General features: G+C 44.8%; 1 long non-coding RNA gene across 1 annotated transcript in view; it reads left to right on the top strand.

Annotated features, from left to right (window-relative positions):
* Positions 1-589: 589 nt before the first annotated feature.
* LOC141264341 (uncharacterized) overlaps positions 590-18,665 on the top strand; it is a 74,753-nt gene continuing 56,677 nt past the window's right edge. Inside the window, exon 1 of the long non-coding RNA XR_012319893.1 lies at positions 590-691. This is a non-coding gene — a long non-coding RNA (uncharacterized lncRNA). The remainder of the gene's footprint in view (positions 692-18,665) is intronic.

The raw sequence follows: 18,665 nt of genomic DNA, 5'->3' as shown, positions 1-18,665 counted from the left end.
CAGTCCAGAGTTTGACCAGTAGAATGATGGCTCTGGGATAGGCGGATACCTGAAGATTGCCAGAACCAAGGAAAGACTGAGACGAAAAAAAAAACAAGACTTTGATGACAAAGAAAAAACTTTGATTAAAGACCAAGAAAGAAGCCAGGTGTTTTCTATGGATGGAGATGTTAGATTACGGTGAACGGCAGGGAAGAACTGATGGCCACGTGGGTGATGTCTAAATACCTAAGTGCAGAATTAGACTTTATTCCATCCTGAACTGTTACCAGTTATTTTGGGTTTGAGTAGGCAAATAAATCCCAGTACAACACTTCCCTCAAATTTCATTGTCATGTTCTCGACAACAGGGGGATTGTAAAGGGAAGTGTCCTAGGTTGTACATGTATATATGTATCTGCATGCTAGCCATGTTTGCAGATACGTATACATGTATATATTGGCCTCACATCTCCCTATGTGTTTCAGTCTGTTTGCTGCTGCTGTGGGAGGAACAACAAAATGTCCAGTCATGAACTAAAACAGGTTTTGCGAGTATGGTTGGACATGAACAAAGACCTTAGCCAGTGGGCGGGGAATAATACCTCATTTACTGTGCTGGACTTAAAACCCCAGAGCACTCATGTGCTAGTCTCTTTGACTGTTGGAGAGATGGACATAACAACACATGGCTGAGTATCTCTCTTCCCTTGTAACTTCTTTACTTACTAGTCCTACATACCCTGTACTAACCCTACTAGATATTGATATCCTTGTATCTATCTATCTATCTATCTATCTATCTATCTATCTATCTATCTATCTATCTATCTATCTATCTATCTATCTATCTATCTATCTATATATATATATATATATATATATATATAGGGAAAGTTAGTATAGTTGGGTGGTCTGATATTGCATGATTGATTAGGAAACGTGCGTGGAAAATAGGTAATTGGGAATTGTATATTGTTATTATTATTGTGTACTGTGTTAGTGGGATAAATAGTAGTATATTAACTGTAGACTTTTGTGTAATAAATACCTTTTATTAGCACACGGTTTTGTCTCAGTTGGTGTATGGCATAAGGCACAGATAACGTTAGTGGATATTAATTATTAATAATCAAGTTTGATGTTAATAGTTAATATCGGATCTGAATAGAGGTGTAGGAGAGTTCCCCCATTAATAACTGATATTTTTGGAGGGAAACCTCGTCCTTTAACAAAGGGTTTAGGAGTTTCAGCTCCTTAACATGTGCCACCCTGTTTTTAAAGGGACCAAAAGTAATTGGACAGATTAAATAATTGTAAATAAAATGTTCATTTCTAGTACTTGGTTGAAAACCCTTTGTTGGCAATGACTGCCTGAAGTCTTGAACTCATGGATATCACCAGACGCTGTGTTTCCTCCTTTTTGATGCTCTGCCAGGCCTTCACTGCGGTGGTTTTCAGTTGCTGTTTGTTTGTGGGCCTTTCTGTCTGAAGTTTAGTCTTTAACAAGTGAAATGCATGCTCAATTGGGTTGAGATCAGGTGACTGACTTGGCCATTCAAGAATATTCCACTTCTTTGCTTTAATAAACTCCTGGGCTGCTTTGGCTTTATGTTTTGGGTCATTGTCCATCTGTAGTATGAAACGACGACCAATCAGTTTGGCTACATTTGGCTGGATCTGAGCACACAGTATGGTTCTGAATACATCAGAATTCATTCGGCTGCTTCTGTCCTGTGTCACATCATCAATAAACACTAGTGACCCAGTGCCACTGGCAGCCATGCATGCCCAAGCCATCACACTGCCTCCGCCGTGTTTTACAGATGATGTGGTATGCTTTGGATCATGAGCTGTACCACGCCTTCGCCATACTTTTCTCTTTCCATCATTCTGGTAGAGGTTGATCTTGGTTTCATCTGTCCAAAGAATGTTCTTCCAGAACTGTGCTGGCTTTTTTAGATGTTTTTTAGCAAAGTCCAGTCTAGCCTTTTTATTCTTGATGCTTATGAGTGGCTTGCACCGTTCAGTGAACCCTCTGTATTTACTTTCATGCAGTCTTCTCTTTATGGTAGATTTCGATATTGATACGCCTACCTCCTGGAGACTGTTGTTCACTTGGTTGGCTGTTGTGAAGGGGTTTCTCTTCACCATGGAGATTATTCTGCGATCATCCACCACTGTTGTTTTCCGTGGGTGCCCAGGTCTTTTTGCATTGATGAGTTCACCAGTGCTTTCTTTCTTTCTCAGGATGTACCAAACTGTAGATTTTGCCACTCTTAATATTGTAGCAATTTCTCGGATGGGTTTTTTCTGTTTTTGCAACTAAAGGATGGCTTGTTTCACCTGCATGGAGAGCTCCTTTGACCGCATGTTTACTTCACAGCAAAACCTTCCAAATGCAAGCACCACACCTCAAATCAACTCCAGGCCTTTTATCTGCTTAATTGAGAATGACGTAATGAAGGGATTGCCCACACCTGTCCATGAAATAGCCTTGGAGTCAATTGTACAATTACTTTTGGTCCCTTTAAAAACAGGGTGGCACATGTTAAGGAGCTGAAACTCCTAAACCCTTCATCCAATTTTAATGTGGATACCCTGAAATGAAAGCTGAAAGTCTGAAATTCAACTGCATCTGAATTGTTTTGTTTAAAATTCATTGTGGTAATGTCTAGAACCAAAATTAGAAAAATGTTGTCTCTGTCCAAATATATATGGACCTAACTGTATATAAATTAATATTACAAAAAACAATCTCCACAAGGCTCTCATGGAGAAAAATTAGGAATGCATGCAATAATATGCACAAGCAGATCATAAAGTTCAAGAGTAGAGATGAGCGAACATGTTCGAAAAAAGTTTGCCAATTTTAAATTCAGCATGAACATTGCACATTCGGATTCGTGATCGGACACACAAGCATTTTTACTTAAAATTTGCAAAATTCAGTAAAAGTGTGGGAAATGATTGCGTTTCCACTACATTATTTTTATCACTTTGGCTAGAATAATGGTGCTGTATGAGAAAGTGTTTGATGAGGGGAGGGGGTGAGGAGAGGTCAGAGGAGTGGCATGCTTGTAATCTAATTTTTTTCCCCTAACTTTATATGTGCAAATTACGGCTAGCCAATCAGTGCGCAAGAACCATCAACAATGTCCAAACACAAGAGCTTGTGTATTGGCTGCTGAAATTACATGTCTCTCTCTCTATATAAAGAGCAACCATGTTGTTTTAGCGCCGTTTTGTGACTATAACAGATCAGAGAGGCGGCTCCTGGTCTGTTCCTGGATACTGAGTGACTTTAGATAGTTTCTTCAAAATCAGATAGTTTAGATAGATAGGGTCCTGTGTGGCTGTCTAATCGACCTTCCAGCCATTAATAAGATCCAGACAAAACATTAGGGCACATTTCAGCATAGAACTCTGTTGTGCACTGCTTCTGTTGTACGCCATGCACGAGTACACCTTAAAAAATCTAATGTTGCCTGTTAGTAATGTAATACAGCATGCCACTGTCACAAGTGTGTCACAGGTGACAGACAGTCGCCCTGCAGTGGTTTGCAGGTGAGCTCCACGTTTGGCAATGCAGACAGCTGCCTAGACAGGAGGCTGTGTTTAGGACCCAGCGACTACCTCCCTTTAGTCTGGGAGTGTATATACCAGGTATGTCTAGGTGGCATCGCCAGTTATACTCATTTCTACTTGGAACTTGGCTGAAGCAGCACCACGTCCTCTCTGGAGTCTTGAGGCCGTCTGCCCTGTTGGAGTTCTTCTAAAGCTGAGTTGTTGTTCCCCTGTGTTGTCTTCCCCTTTTGTCTTTAGAGTGCTAGCGGAGGTTGACTAGTGCTCATCTCCTTCCACCCCCAGCTATAGCCTTATGCCAGGGATAGCAGCGAGAGGCACGTGATCGGCGACTGCTGCAGAGACTGTATAGGGACGTTAGGGGGAGACAGGGTGATGCTAGCCCAGATTAGGAGGTCACCTCTTCCCCTTTTCCTTAGTGTCTGGGCTCCCATTCCCTTTCCCCTCTGTGTTGCACTTACACCTGGTGTGACTCTCTGTGTTGCACTCACACCTGGTGTGACAGCCACATTTCAGCTTGTTATTTTATGGCAGGGAAATTCTTATGTATGAAGAGCTCATGGAGAGTAAAAAAAAAAATTTTATTCTGTTACTAACGTGATACAGCATGCCATATCTCAGCTTGTCATTTTGTGGCGGTGAAATTCAGCTATATGCAGAGCTCGTGAAGAGTAAAAAAAATCTATTTTTTTCTGTTACTAGCGTGATACATCATATCTTAGCTTGTCATTTTGTGGCGGTAATGTCACAAAATGCAGACCAGATGTCAGTTTGAAATTGTTTGGAGCATACAGGGGGTATGGAAAGTATTCAGACCCTTTTAAATGTTTCACTCTTTGTTTCATTGCAGCCATTTGGTAAATTCTAAAAAGTTATTTTTTTTTCTCATTAAAGTTCACTCTGCATTCCATCTTGACTGAAAAAAAACAGAAATGTAGAAATTTTTGCATATTTATTAAAAAAAGAAAAACTGAAATATCACATGGTCATAAGTATTCAGACTCTTTTCTCAGTATTGAGTAGAAGCACCCTTTTGAGCTAGTACAACCATGAGTCTTCTTGGGAATGATGCAAGTTTTTCACACCTGGATTTGGGGATTCCCTGCCATTCTTCCTTGCAAATCCTCTCCAGTTCCGTCTGGTTGCATGGTGAACGTTGGTGGACAGACATTTTCAGGTCTCTCCAGAGATGCTCAATTGGGTTTAGGTCAGGGCTCTGGCTGGGCCAGTCAAGAATGGTCACAGAGTTGTTCTGAAGCCACTCCTTTGTTATTTTAGCTGTGTGCTTAGGGTCATTGTCTTGTTGGAAGGTGAAGCCACTCCTTAGTTATTTTAGCTGTGTGCTTAGGGTCATTGTCTTGTTGGAAGGTGAACCTTCATCCAAGTCTGAGGTCCAGAGCACTCTGGAAGAGGTTTTCATCCAGGATATCTCTGCACTTGGCCGCATTCATGTTTCCTTCAACTGCAACCAGTCGTCCTGTCCCTGCAGCTGAGAAACACCCCCATAGCATGATGCTGCCACCACCATATTTCCCTGCTAGTATTGTATTGGGCAGGTGATGAGCAGTGACTGGTTTTCTCCACACATACCGCTTAGGATTGTCACCAAAAATTTCTATCTTCGTCTCATCAGACCAGAGAATCTTATTTCTCATAATCTGGGAGTCCTTCATGTCTTTTTGAGAAAACTATGCGGGCTTTCATATGTCTTGCACTGAGGAGAAGCTTCCGTCGGGCCACTCTGCCATAAAAGCCCGATTGGTGGAGGGCTGCAGTGATAGTTGACTTTATGGAACTTTCTCCCATCTCCCTACTGCATCTCTAGAGCTCAGCCACAGTGATCTTGGGGTTCTTCTTTACTTCTCTCACCAAGGCTCTTCTCCCACGATTGCTCAGTTTGGACTGCCAGGTCTAGGAAGACTTCTGGCAGTCCCTTCTTTCATTTAAGGATTATGGAGGCCACTGTGCTCTTAGGAACCTGGAGTACTGCAGAAATTCTTTTGTAACCTTGGCCAGATCTGTGGCTTGCCACAATTCTGTCTCTGAGCTCCTTGGGCAGTTCCTTTGAACTCATGATTCTCATTTGGTCTGACATGCACTGTGAGCTGTGAGGTCTTATATAGACAGGTGTGTGACTTTCCAAATCAAGTCCTATCAGTTTAATTAAACACAGTTGGACTCCAATGAAGGAGTAGAACCATCTGAAGGAGGATCACAAGGAAATGGACAGCATGTGACTTACTGTAAATATGAGTGTCTGAGCAAAGAGTCTGAATACTTAAGACCATGTGATATTTCAGTTTTTCTTTTTAATAAATTTGCAAAAATTTCTACATTTCTGTTTTTTTCAGTCAAGATGGGTTGCAGAGTGTACTTTAATGAGAAAAAAAATGAACTTTTTAGAATTTACCAAATGGCTGCAATGAAAAAAAAAGTAAACAATTTAAAGGGGTCTGAATACTTTCCATACCCACTGTATATTCTATTTTGTACAGGTCTCATCCACAGTAAAAAAAAAATTGTTCTTCTGTTAGTAAAGTGATACAGCAGGCCAGATGACAGTTTGAAATTGTTTGGAGCATATATTCTACTGTATAGAGGCCTCATCCACAGTAAAAAAAAAATTATTTCTTCTGTTACTAACGTGATACAGCAGGCCAGATGTCAGTTTGAAATTGTTTGGAGCATATATTCTATTGTAAACAGGCCTCATCCTCAGTGAAATAAATTATTTCTTCTGTTACTAACGTCATACAGCAGGCCAGATGTCAGTTTGAAATTGTTAGGAACATATATTCTATTTTGTACAGGCCTCATCCACAGAAAAAAAGATTACTTCTTCTGTTAGTAATGTGATACCGCAGGCCAGATGTCAGTTTGAAATTTTGGGTGCTGATATTGCTCTCCATACAGTAGTACACATGATAACATTGAAATTGGTTTTCTTACTACTGTGCTACCTATAGCAGGCTACATTAGATATTTCAAATTCTTTGGTGATGATATTGTTCTCCATACAGGGGTACACATGATAAAATCTAACTTTGTTGTCTTACTACCGTGATGTATACAGCAGACCACATTTGTGCTTGTAATTTTTAGATGCTGAGATTCTTCTGTATACAGGCCTCATCCACAGTAAAAAAAAAAATCTAATTTCTTCTGTTACTAACATGATACTGAAGGCCACATCGACGCTAGTAATTTTTTGTTGATGATATTGTTCTCCATCCAGGGGTTCACATTACTTAATCTCAATATTTGCTGGTACTACAGTGCTACACAAACTAGGCCACATTTGAGCTTCTTTGGTGCTGATATTCTTCTCCATATAGGGGTTGACATGATAAAATATAAATTTGTTCTGTTACTACAGTGCTACAAAAAGTAGGCCACATCTGAGGTTGTAATTCTTTTGAGCTGAGTTTCTGCTGAATCAAAGGCTCATCCACAGTAAAAAATCTATTTTTTTCTGTTAACACCGTGCTACATGAAGCAGGCCACATTTTGTCTTTTAATTATTTCGTGCTAGTATTATGCTCCAGCCAGGAGTCCACATTTCACAATATAAATTCTTAGTGCTAATATCATGGACCTGAAACCATACCACATTTAAGCATTGGACAGGGCTTGGAGCAGTATTTCAAGCTTAAAGTTTGATCAGTAACTGGTAGATGAATGAAAGGTGTAGGCCTGGTATTCTGAGAGCTCTGCCAAATTCAGGCAACACAAATAAAGGAGACCCAACTTGAAAACCAAAAATTTCCAATAATTATGTGCAGATAAAACTAAAGTGCCATCAATTTCTATTTATTTATTTATTTTACTCACTGATATAGTTCCATTAGTGTTGTTTGAGCACTAAAATGCTCGGGTGCTCGAAGCTCGGGCCGAGCTCACCGTGATACTCGGGTGCTCGACCCGAGCAACGAGCCCAATGTTAGTTTATGGGAGACCCGAGCATTTTTGCGGCGGCACCCCCGGCAGTCTGTAGAAAGCCTAAAATGTGCCTAAAACGATTGTGACAGTGCTCAAATGACATGGGGACAGCATGGGGATCGCCCCAGGAAGCATTTCTGACCCCCAGGTCACTGCTGTCAACAACATGGTCAGAGGTATTAAGCCACCTTTACGGGCTCACAATAAAACGTTTAAAAACTAAACTGAAACTGTTTTCCTGTGAAATATGTTAAGGAACATCCTTTCCAGGGTAAAGACTTGTGTATAAGGTAAAATAAATAACCCCAAAAAAATACTCCTCCACACCTTGGGCTATGTTCACAAGTAGCATTTTTTATGCGTTTTGGCACTTTTGTATTGCTTTCAACCGTGACAAATGCATTCACCCGGAAATGTCATTTTAACATTTTACAACCTTATCTGACCATGTACTGTGTGACACATGCATACTGTGCTGAAAAGACATGGGAACAGCATGGGGAAGACCCCTGGAAGCATCTCTGACACCCAGGTCACTGCCTAAAAGTGTGCCCATCAGAAGTGATCCTTGCCACATCAGAAGATGCTGACTTGCAACTATCCCTGTGCAAGTCCTTGTCCCAGGGCAGTGTTCAATTGTACCTCCCCCATTCCTTGCAATGCAAGCACAAGTATGCAGCCTGCCACCCACCCACCCCTAGGCTGCAATACCATAGTGCTTGCTTGCTTGCACTTTAAATTGGGCCTTTAAGGCATGTGGAGGCGGAATCTGGCCACCACGTCATGGCTGCGTCGGCGGCCTGGTATCCTTACTCAGTCCCCAGCCGCCCGGCGGCTGGGTGTCCACGCTTGGTCCCCAGTCCCCAGGGGGCGGCCGGGTGTCCATAAACGGTCCCCAGCCGCCCCACGGCCGGGTGCCCACACACGGTCCCCTGCCACCTGAGGGCGGCCGGGTGTCCATAAATGGTCCCCAGCCGCCCCTATTTGTCCCGGTGCGCCTTATACACAAGCGCGCATACCAAAACATTACCTGTGCCCTCGCCAGTGCATTTAGTGGGAAGGACAGCCTAACCACAAACACATGGACAAGTGAATGTGGCTAGGGATGGTCCATCTCACTGACGCCTTCACACTGGGTTAATATTGTGGAAGCCGGGACGCAGTTGGACACTGGGATGCAACACGTCCTACAGACATAGAGGATTGCGGGTCCTGGGTCAATCAGGCTTCAACACAAAGTTCAGAAGGTAAACAGCAGCAGTGGTCGGCCTCCTACACAACGAGTAAATTATTCATGATCATGAGGCCATCCATCTCCTTAGCTTTCTGTTCCTTGGAATGCAAGTGCATGTATGTAGTAGCGGCTATGCCTGAGGTGGTCAGTGTTTTGGCGCATATACTACATCCTCCGAGGATTGTTGGATGTTTTCCTGCTACTATCCCAGTTCTATGATTCCTGTTAAAACAAAGCTTCAGGTGATGAATGATGGATGAGGTGGCGGCAAAGGAGAAAGAGCAGGAGGAACAGGGACCATTCACATCAATATGAGGCCAGTCAACCACACTTGTCTTGTAGGATATGTTTCTGTATCAAAAGGAGAGGTTCGGCTACACAGTTATAGGGCATACAGTGAGTGCAATGCCTACCAAAAATTTTGAGGCACTGCAATGCCCCTTGGAAGTGACATGGAGGTCAGAGGGCCTTCACTAAACCATTTTTTCCATTTATAGCAACTGTGTCTCCTTTACACTTTTGGCCTAAGCAGTGAATGGAAGGCTTTCCAAAAATTATGAGGAACTGCAATGCCTCTTGAAACAGACGTGGATTTCAGCATACTAAAAACCTTCTACCTATTATTGGGGAGTGGGTCTCCCTTAGTGTTTGCCTATGCATTGAAAAGCAAAAGCTGACTAAAATTAGGAGGAAATGCAATGCCAGTTAGAAAAGTCGTGGAAGTTAAAGGTAATTAAAAACAACATTTCAATGCCCCTTGGAAGAGCTGTGGAGTTCAGAGTGGTTTAACAAGACGGTTTTAATGCCCCTTGGAAGAGACGTGGAGGTCACAGTAGCTTAACAAGATGGTTTTAATTCCCCTTGGAAGAGACGTGGAGTTCAGAGTGGTTTAACAAGACGGTTTTAATGCCCCTTGGAAGAGACGTGGAAGTCCCAGTGGAATAAAAAGACAATATCAATGCCCCTTGGAAGAGTGGTGGAGGTCGCAGTGGAATAAAAAGACAATATCAATGCCCCTTGGAAGAGTGGTGGAGGTCGCAGTGGAATAAAAAGACAATATCTATGTCCCTTGGAAGATTGGTGGAGGTCCCAGTGGAATAAAAATACAATTTCAATGACCCTTGAAAGAGACGTGGAGGTCACAGTAGCTTAACAAGATGATTTTAATGCCCCTTGGAAGAGACGTGGAGTTCTGAGTGTTTTAACAAGACGGTTTTAATGCCCCTTGGAAGAGACGTGGAGGTCCCAGTGGAATAAAAAGACAATATCAAAGCCCCTTGGAAGAGTGGTGGAGGTTACAGTGGAATAAAAAGACAATATCAATGCCCCTTGGAAGAGTGGTGGAGGTCGCAGTGGAATAAAAAGACAATATCAATGCCCCTTGGAAGAGTGGTGGAGGTCACAGTGGAATAAAAAGACAATATCAATGCCCCCTGGAAGAGATGTGGAGGTCCCAGTGGAATAAAAAGACAATATCAATGCCCCTTGGAAGAGTGGTGGAGATTACAGTGGAATAAAAAGACAATATCAATGCCCCTTGGAAGAGTGGTGGAGGTCGCAATGGAATAAAAAGACAATATCAATGCCCCTTGGAAGAGTGGTGGAGGTCCCAGTGGAATAAAAAGAAAATATCAATCACCCTTGGAAGAGACGTGGAGGTCACAGTATCTTAACAAGACAATTTTAATGCCCCTTGGAAGAGACGTGGAGTTCAGAGTGGTTTAACAAGACAGTTTTAAAGCCCCTTGGAAGAGACGTGTAGGTCACAGTGGAATAAAAAGACAATATCAATGACCCTTGGAAGAGACGTGGAGGTCACAGTAGCTTAACAAGACGACTTTAATGCCCCTTACAAGAGCCATGCAGTACAGCATATTAAAAACATTATTCCCATTATTGGGGAGTGGGTCTCCCATAGTCTTTGCCTATGCCTTCCAAGAAAAAGCTGCCAAAAATTAGGACAGAGGAACTTGCAATGCCCCTTACAAGAGCCATGCAGTACAGCATATTAAAAACATTATTCCCAATATTGGGGAGTGGGTCTCCCATAGTCTTTGCCTATGCCTTCCATGCAAAAGCTGCCAAAAATTAGGACGGAGGAACTTGCAATGCTGGCAACATGGACCACAGTCACCCTGGGGGTATAGTGGTGGTGGAGGCTGAGGATAAGGAGAAGAGCAAAAAACAGCTGAACTTAGGAAGCGTATACCCATGTGTGGGTGTGAAGCGGTGCATGGGAATACACCTCCCGAAATAACACAGTGGATTTGACTTTATGTTACTCTGCTGTCATTTGGTGGTGATCAGAAGTCTGGCCCAATCCAGCCCTTGTTCATTTTGATAAGGGTCAGCTTGTCAGCATTGTCAGTTGACAGACGAATGCGCTTATCAGTTATAATTCCCCTAGCGGCACTAAAAACACGCTCCGATAACACGCTAGCGGCAGGGCAGGCCAGGACCTCCAAGGTGTACAGAGCGAATTCATTCCAAGTATCCAGCTTGGATACCCAATAATTAAAAGGCACAGAGGAATCACAGAGGATGCTGGTACGGTGGGCAAGGTACTCCCTCACCATCTTTTGAAACTTTCCATTCCTTGTGAGAGTACCCCGCGCCTCAGGGCCTGTAAGCTGGGCGGGTCTCAGAAAACTGTCCCAGAACGTTGACAGTGTTCCCCTGCCTCTGCTGGATTGGAGTTGCGTCTCTCTCGCTTGTATGCCTTGGTTGGGTAACGAACTGTGACCTCTGCCGCTAGCATGTTCAGATGGGAATTTTTTTAACAGTTCTGCAGCAAGGGCCTTCTGGTACTGCCCCATTTTTGTAGACCTCTCCACCTCAGTAATAAGAGAGTGAAAGTTCTCCTTGTAGTGGGGGTCCAAAAGTGTCACCAACCAGCAATGACTGTCACCCAACATTTTGACAACGCGAGGGTCACGGTTAAGGCAGCGTAACATAAAGTCAGCCATGCGTGCCAGACTGGTAACGGGCAAAATTTCCATGTCCTCACCAAGATGACGACTGACCATGCTCTCCTCCTCCTCCTCCTCCCCCCTGTCCTCAGCCACCCACGCTGAACCAACGGTATGACAGTTGTACTGGTACTACCGTCTAGAGCGCATGATACCAGCTCCTGTTCTTCCTCCTCCTCCTCTCCCTCATTGTCCCCCAATGCACGTTGGGATGAGATGAGGCTGGGCAGTGTGTAATCGCCCGCTACGGCTTCTTGATGCATCTCATCATACTCTGGCTGCAATGCCTCCTCTTTAATTCTCTGCAGAGAGCTTTGCAAAAGACAGACAAGTGGGATGCTGACGCTAATGATGCCGTCATCGCCACTCACCATCTTGGTGGACTCCTCAAAGTTTGTCAGGATGGTACATATGTCAGACATCCAGGTCCACTCCTGAGGTCTGTGTGGAGTCTGACCTGAATATCGACGGCCTTGTTGCAGCTGGTACTCCATAACTGCTCTCTTCTGCTCACAGATCCTTTGCAACATGTGGAGGGTAGAGTTCCAACATGTGGGGACATAACACACCAGTCGGTGTGCCGGAAGCTGCAAACGCTGCTGCAACACAGCAAAGGCAGCGGAAGCTGTAGCCGACTTCCGAAAATGAGCTGACAGACGGCGTACTTTGACGAGCAAATCTGGCAACTTGGGGTACGATTTAAGAAACTGCTGAACCACGGAGTTAAGCACATGAGCCAGGCATGGTACGTGTGTGATCTTGCCTCGCCTCAGAGCCGCCACCAGGTTATGGCCATTGTAACACACGACCATGCCTGGATGTAGGTTCAGCGGTCTCAGACACAGATCTGCCTGCTCTTTCACAGCTGTCCACAACTCACAAGCAGTGTGATGTTTATCACCTAAGCTTATGAGTTTCAGCACAGCCTGTTGCCGCTTGGCTGAGGCAGTATTGCAGTGCTTCCAGCTTGTAACTGATGTGGTGATATCTGAGATGGAGGCTGAACATGAGGAGGAGGAGGATGATGCGCAGCAGCTGTAAACTGTGGGGGCAACTCTGACTGACATAGGGCCTGCAATCCTCGGTGTGGGGAGGATGTGTTCCGTCCCAATGTTCGACTGGGTCCCGGCTTCCACTATGTTTACCCAGTGTGCCGTCAGGGAGATGTACTGTCCCTGGCCAATAGCACTTGTCCACGTGTCCGTTGTCAGGTGGAATCTCCCAGTAACTGCGTTGTTGAGGGCACGGCAGATGTTTTGGGACACGTGCTTGTGTAGTGCGGGGATGGCACATCGGGCAAAATAGTGTCGGCTGGGGACCGAGTACCGAGGGACGGCCACCGCCATAAGGTTGCGGAAGTATTCCGTCTCCACCAGCCTAAAAGGCAGCATTTCCAACGCAAGCAGTCGTGAAATGTGCGAATTTAGGACTGTGGCCTGTGGAGCGTCGGCTGTGAATTTGTGCTTTCGTTCAAAGGTCTGGGATATGGACAATTGAATGCTGCGGTGGGACGTGGACGTGGACGTTGATGCTGTTTCTTGAGAAACTGCCATAACAAGTGAAGACTGAGAGGAGGGGGCATCTTTCCATGCAGTATGGACAGGGGATTGCCTTGCACGTACCACAGGGGGTTTTCTTACATGCACAACAGTGGAAGAAGCAGAGGTGACACCCGCTGACACTGGTCGTGGACCCTGGGGTTCGCCCCACAAAGTCAGGTGCTTTGCTGACATTTGCCTGATCATGCTGGTAGTGGTCAGGCTGGTAGTTTTGTCACCCCTGCTGATGCTGGCCTGGCAGGTGGTACAAATGGCATTTTTGGGGTTATCAGCAGAGTCTTTAAAAACATTCCAGACTCTGGAAGACCTACCAGTTGTACTGGCAATGTCCCTCGTGTTGGTGTTATGGTGAACGGTTGCCCGCCTTCTGTCTGCAGCCACCACACTGCTTCTTCCTGCCTGTTGGGGTACTCTGCCTCCCTCCCCCTGTATGCTGCTGGCCTTGTTCTGCGTGTCCTCCTGCCACGTTGTGTCAGTTACTATATCATCCACCACCTCCTCCTCTTCCACTTCCGCACCACGGTCCTCCTCCTCACTTCGTGGCAATTGTGTCTCGTCATCGTCCACCTCTTGTGGCAAATTGCCAGCGTCGCCTTCCTGTGGCCGTGGCTGTTCAAATATTTGGCCATCGCTACATGGGATTTCCTCTTCCACCACTTCAAGCGGAGCAGGCGAGGGGCCCAAATATGGAAATGGACCAGTGAACAGCTCTTCAGAGTGTCCAACTGTGGGATCAGTTGCTGTCTGACGACACTCGGCATGGTGGGAGGAAGGAGCATCAGGGTGAGGAGGAGTATGAGGTCGAGAATCACGGATACTAAGACTTGACCGTGTGGAAGACAGACCGGAGGTGGTGGTGCCCAGGTGACTGGAAGAATTATCTTCTATCCAATTAATAACCTGTTCACACTGATCAGTTGGCAATAGTGGTGTTGTTGTGTGCTTCCCTAGTAATTCAGTCAAGAACTGGAAGCGAGAGGATGTGGCTGTTGGTTGTGCCACCTTTTCACCTTGGCCACGGCTCCGTCGTCTGCATGCACCATCACCAGAACGTCCAGTTCCACGTCCCTAGCCACGCGCCTTGCCCATTGTAAATGAAGTAAAATAGCTTACACTCGCACTATCAATGGCAAAAGGGTAATATAAAGGAGACTAGAACCGTGGAAGAGGAAAACCACAGTTCTATTTCTCTGGCCTACACCAGAATCTTTTAAACAGATATATTTGTGTCTGAACAGTCAGCGAGACACTCAAACTGTTTTTTTTATGTAAAAAAGGCAAAAAGGTGGATTACACCCAGATTTGTACCATGGAAGAGGAAAACCACAGTTCTATTTCTATGGCCTACACCAGAATCTATTAAACAGATATATTTGTGTCTGAACAGTCAGCGAGACACTCAAACTGTTTTTTTTTATGTAAAAAAGGTAAAAAGGTGGATTACACCAAGATTTGTACCGTGGAAGAGGAAAACCACAGTTCTATTTCTCTGGCCTACACCAGAATATTTTAAACAGATATATTTGTGTCTGAACAGTCAGCGAGACACTGAAGCTGTTTTTTTTTATGCAAAAAGGTGGATTACACCCAGATTTGAACCGTGGAAGGGGTAAAATCCCAAGTACTAGTTATCTGGCCTATACCAGAATCTTTTAAACAGATATATTTGTGTCTGAACAGTCAGCGACACACTCAAACTGTTTTTTTTATGCAAAAAGGTGGATTACACCCAGATTTGAACCGGGGAAGAGGAAAACCTCAGTTCTAGCTCTCTGGCCTACACCAGAATCTTTTAAACAGATATATTTGTGTCTGAACAGTCAGCGAGACACTGAAACTGTTTTTTTTTATGTAAAAAGGGCAAAAAGGTGGATTACACCCAGATTTGTACCATGGAAGAGGAAAACCACAGTTCTATTTCTATGGCCTACACCAGAATCTTTTAAACAGATATATTTGTGTCTGAACAGTCAGCGAGACACTCAAACTGTTTTTTTTTATGCAAAAAAGGTAAAAAGGTGGATTACACCCAGATTTGTACCGTGGAAGAGGAAAACCACAGTTCTATTTCTCTGGCCTACACCAGAATCTTTTAAACAGATATATTTGTGTCTGAACAGTCAGCGAGACACTGAAGCTGTTTTTTTTTATGCAAAAAGGTGGATTACACCCAGATTTGAACCGGGGAAGAGGAAAACCTCAGTTCTAGCTCTCTGGCCTATACCAGAATCTTTTAAACAGATATATTTGTGTCTGAACAGTCAGCGAGACACTGAAGCTGTTTTTTTATGCAAAAAGGTGGATTACACCCAGATTTGAACTGTGGAAGAGGAAAACCACAGTTCTATTTTTCTGGCCTACACCAGAATCTTTTAAACAAATATATTTGTGTCTGAACAGTCAGCGAGACACTCAAACTGTTTTTTTTATGGATAAAAGGCAAAAAGGTGGATTACACCCAGATTTGAACCGTGGAAGAGGAAAACCACAGTTCTAGTTCTCTGGCCTACACCAGACTCTTTTAAACAGATATATTTGTGTCTGAACGCTCACAGACACACTCAATTTTTTTTTGTGGGGGGGGGGGGATACCAAAAGGTTAATAAGATGGGTATTTGTACAGTCTGACTGAGGGAAAAAAAAAAGAGGATTTAGATGAAAAAAAAGGATTTTTTCCTGGCCCCTGAGACCTGGGGCTAAGTGTAGTAATTTGAGCAGCAGCAGCAGCACACAGGACTGTAATGCAGTGTTTGTTGGTATAACCACTGCTTCTTCTATACAGCCTGCCTGCCTGACATCTGGGATGGATATTAGTCCTCAGAAGGTCTGTTTGTTTGATTTTTCCAGGCTTTAGAGACCCTACACTACCTATTTTGCAGTATAAATCTCTCCCTAGCTCAGCAGCACTCTCCCTACACCGTCTGATCCAGAGCGACTGTGTCCAAGATGGCGGCGCCCGGTTTTAAATACTCGAGGTGACGCTGTGCGGCCAGCCAATCACTGTAATGCCCACAAACATGGCTGCGGCATTACAGTGACTGGCTGGCAATCCCTGCATGTTCATTGGCTCTGTAAAGAGCACCAAACATGCAGGGCGGAGACCCGAGCTCCCGCCTGAGTAACCCGAAAATGCTTGGTGCTCACCGAACATCCCGAGTAGTGAGATGCTCGGGCGAGTACCTAGCAGTGTCGAGCATGCTCGCTCAACACTAGTGCCAATATTTCCACAGCGTTTTACAGACATTTACAGACATTAGTGGCACTGTCCCCATTGGGTCTCACAATCTAAATTTCTTGTCAGTATGTCTTTGGAGTGTGGGAATAAAAATGAGTACCCGGAGGAAACTCTCGCAAACACTGGGAGAACATACAAACTCCTTACAGATGTTGTCGCTGGTGGGATTGGAACCCAGGACCCCAGCACTGCAAGGCTGCCATTGTTTTTGTGTTGACGACTCAATGTTCCCGGGGTTGGAAGTCTATCACTACGATGCACACTGTCTGCCTCACTGCTGTCTTGGGGAAAACCACTCTCAAGATTGTCTTCAAGCATGTTTTGATACTGCAGCATGGGTGCGTCCATTTCCAGGGGGGTAAGCAACTGGCAAATTGTACTTTTGTACCGTGGATCGAACAGAGTGGCAATCCAATAGTCAGCACTATTTCTAATCCTAACAATACATGCAACAATCATGCTGCAGATAGTGCTGCAAGAAGGCACTCATCGGTCGGTCTCTTTCATGAGGTCCAAGTCCATAAGTGTGTTGGTGGCGGTATAACACTCAAGCTTGCTTCCTCCATCCCCTCCTGGCAAGCACGGACAACAGAGAGGGAATCATTATCCTCTTCATCTCCTAACTGTTGCGTGTCCATCGCCTCTTCCTCCCTGTCCTCCTCCATTTGTTCCTCCCATGGCAACCGCCTGTGAGACGACAGACTGGAACTTAGAGATATTGTTAACCCTTCCGCATCCTCCCCCCTTGATCACTGTAATCCATCCTCCCATGGCAACTTCCTGTGCAACGACAGTCCAGAACTTAGAGATATTGTTATTCTTCCACATCTTCTTCTGCTTTATCTTCTTCCTCTTTTTTCCCTGGGATGACCAACTCCTCCCGCAGATTACTCAAAGTGTGCTTCAGCATGTAGATGACCGGAATAGTGATGCTGATGATGGCATCGTCAGCGCTAACCATCTTAGTAGCCATTTTGAAAATATGCAGAAGGATGCAGAGGTCCTTCATCTGTGTCCACTCCGCAAGTGTGATTTTGAACCACGTCCGTACTGCGTTTGTCCAGGCTATACGACATGAGATACTGCATCAGGGGTCGTCGCTGCTGCCACAGTCGCTGCAACATGTGCAGAGTTGAATTACACCATGTCGGCACATCGCATATCAACCGGTTAACTGGTAGACCGAAAGATTTCTGTAGTGACGCATGTCGATGACCCGCGGGTTGCGAATGGTGGAGATGAGCACACAGAGATCGTGGTTTCCGCAGCAGCGCACCCAGGCCGGGATAGAAATTGCTGTACCATCAGTTTTAGGATGCGAGCCATGCAAGGCATGTGTGTGAGGCTGCCTCGACGTAGGGCCACCACTAGGTTTGCACCGTTATCGCACACGGTCTTCTCTGGCTGCAGGTTCAGTGGAGACAGCCATTGCTCAAACTCGGTATGGATGGCTGTCCACAACTCTTGATCTGTATGAGAGATGATGTAGGAGAGCCGTAGCTGCACAGTACGGAGGTGGGGAAATTCTCTCAGCACTGTTGGAATGCGTGTCTCATTAAGGCAGAAGTTGAGGGTGCAGGTGGAGGCCCTAGAGGAGGTGGAGGAGGCAGAAACACTGGAGGAAGTGTCAGATACAGAGTTGTCTTGGAAATGTTGGGGATTGCAAGACTTGGTGTCTAGTGACATAGTTACACCTTGGTGTCTAGTGGTTTAGCTCTCCATCCCATGGTGTGTAGTAGTTTAGTTCTTCAACCCTAGCTGTTTAATAGTTTCGTTTTCCAACCCATTTTGTCTATTAGTTTAGTTCTCCATCTTTTGGTGTGTATTTGTTTCGTTCTCCAACCCTAGCTATTTAGTAGTTTAGTTCTCAAACCCCTGTTGTATATTAGTTTGGTTCTCCATGTATTAGTGTGTATTTGTTTCATTCTCCAACTTTAGGTGTTTAGTAGTTTAGTTTTCCAACCCCTTTTGTCTACTAGGTTAGTTCTCCATCTGCTGGTGGGTAGTGGTTTAGTACTCCATCCTGAAGTGCCCTGTAAGCCTTGGGGATTCCAAGACTTTTGGAGCCGCCCATTCCCCACCTGCCCCCAAAGCCACCAGAGTCACCCAGTGCCCGTCAGCGAGATGTAACGCCCCTAGCCATACTCACTTGTCCAGGTGTCAGT

Source organism: Phyllobates terribilis, unplaced genomic scaffold (genome assembly GCF_046119375.1).
Source record: "Phyllobates terribilis strain yellow unplaced genomic scaffold, ASM4611937v1 Scaffold_4__5_contigs__length_816908805, whole genome shotgun sequence".
Lineage (NCBI taxonomy): Eukaryota > Metazoa > Chordata > Amphibia > Anura > Dendrobatidae > Phyllobates > Phyllobates terribilis.
Note: the sequence above shows the minus strand (reverse complement) of the source record. Positions and strands in the feature narration are given on the sequence as shown.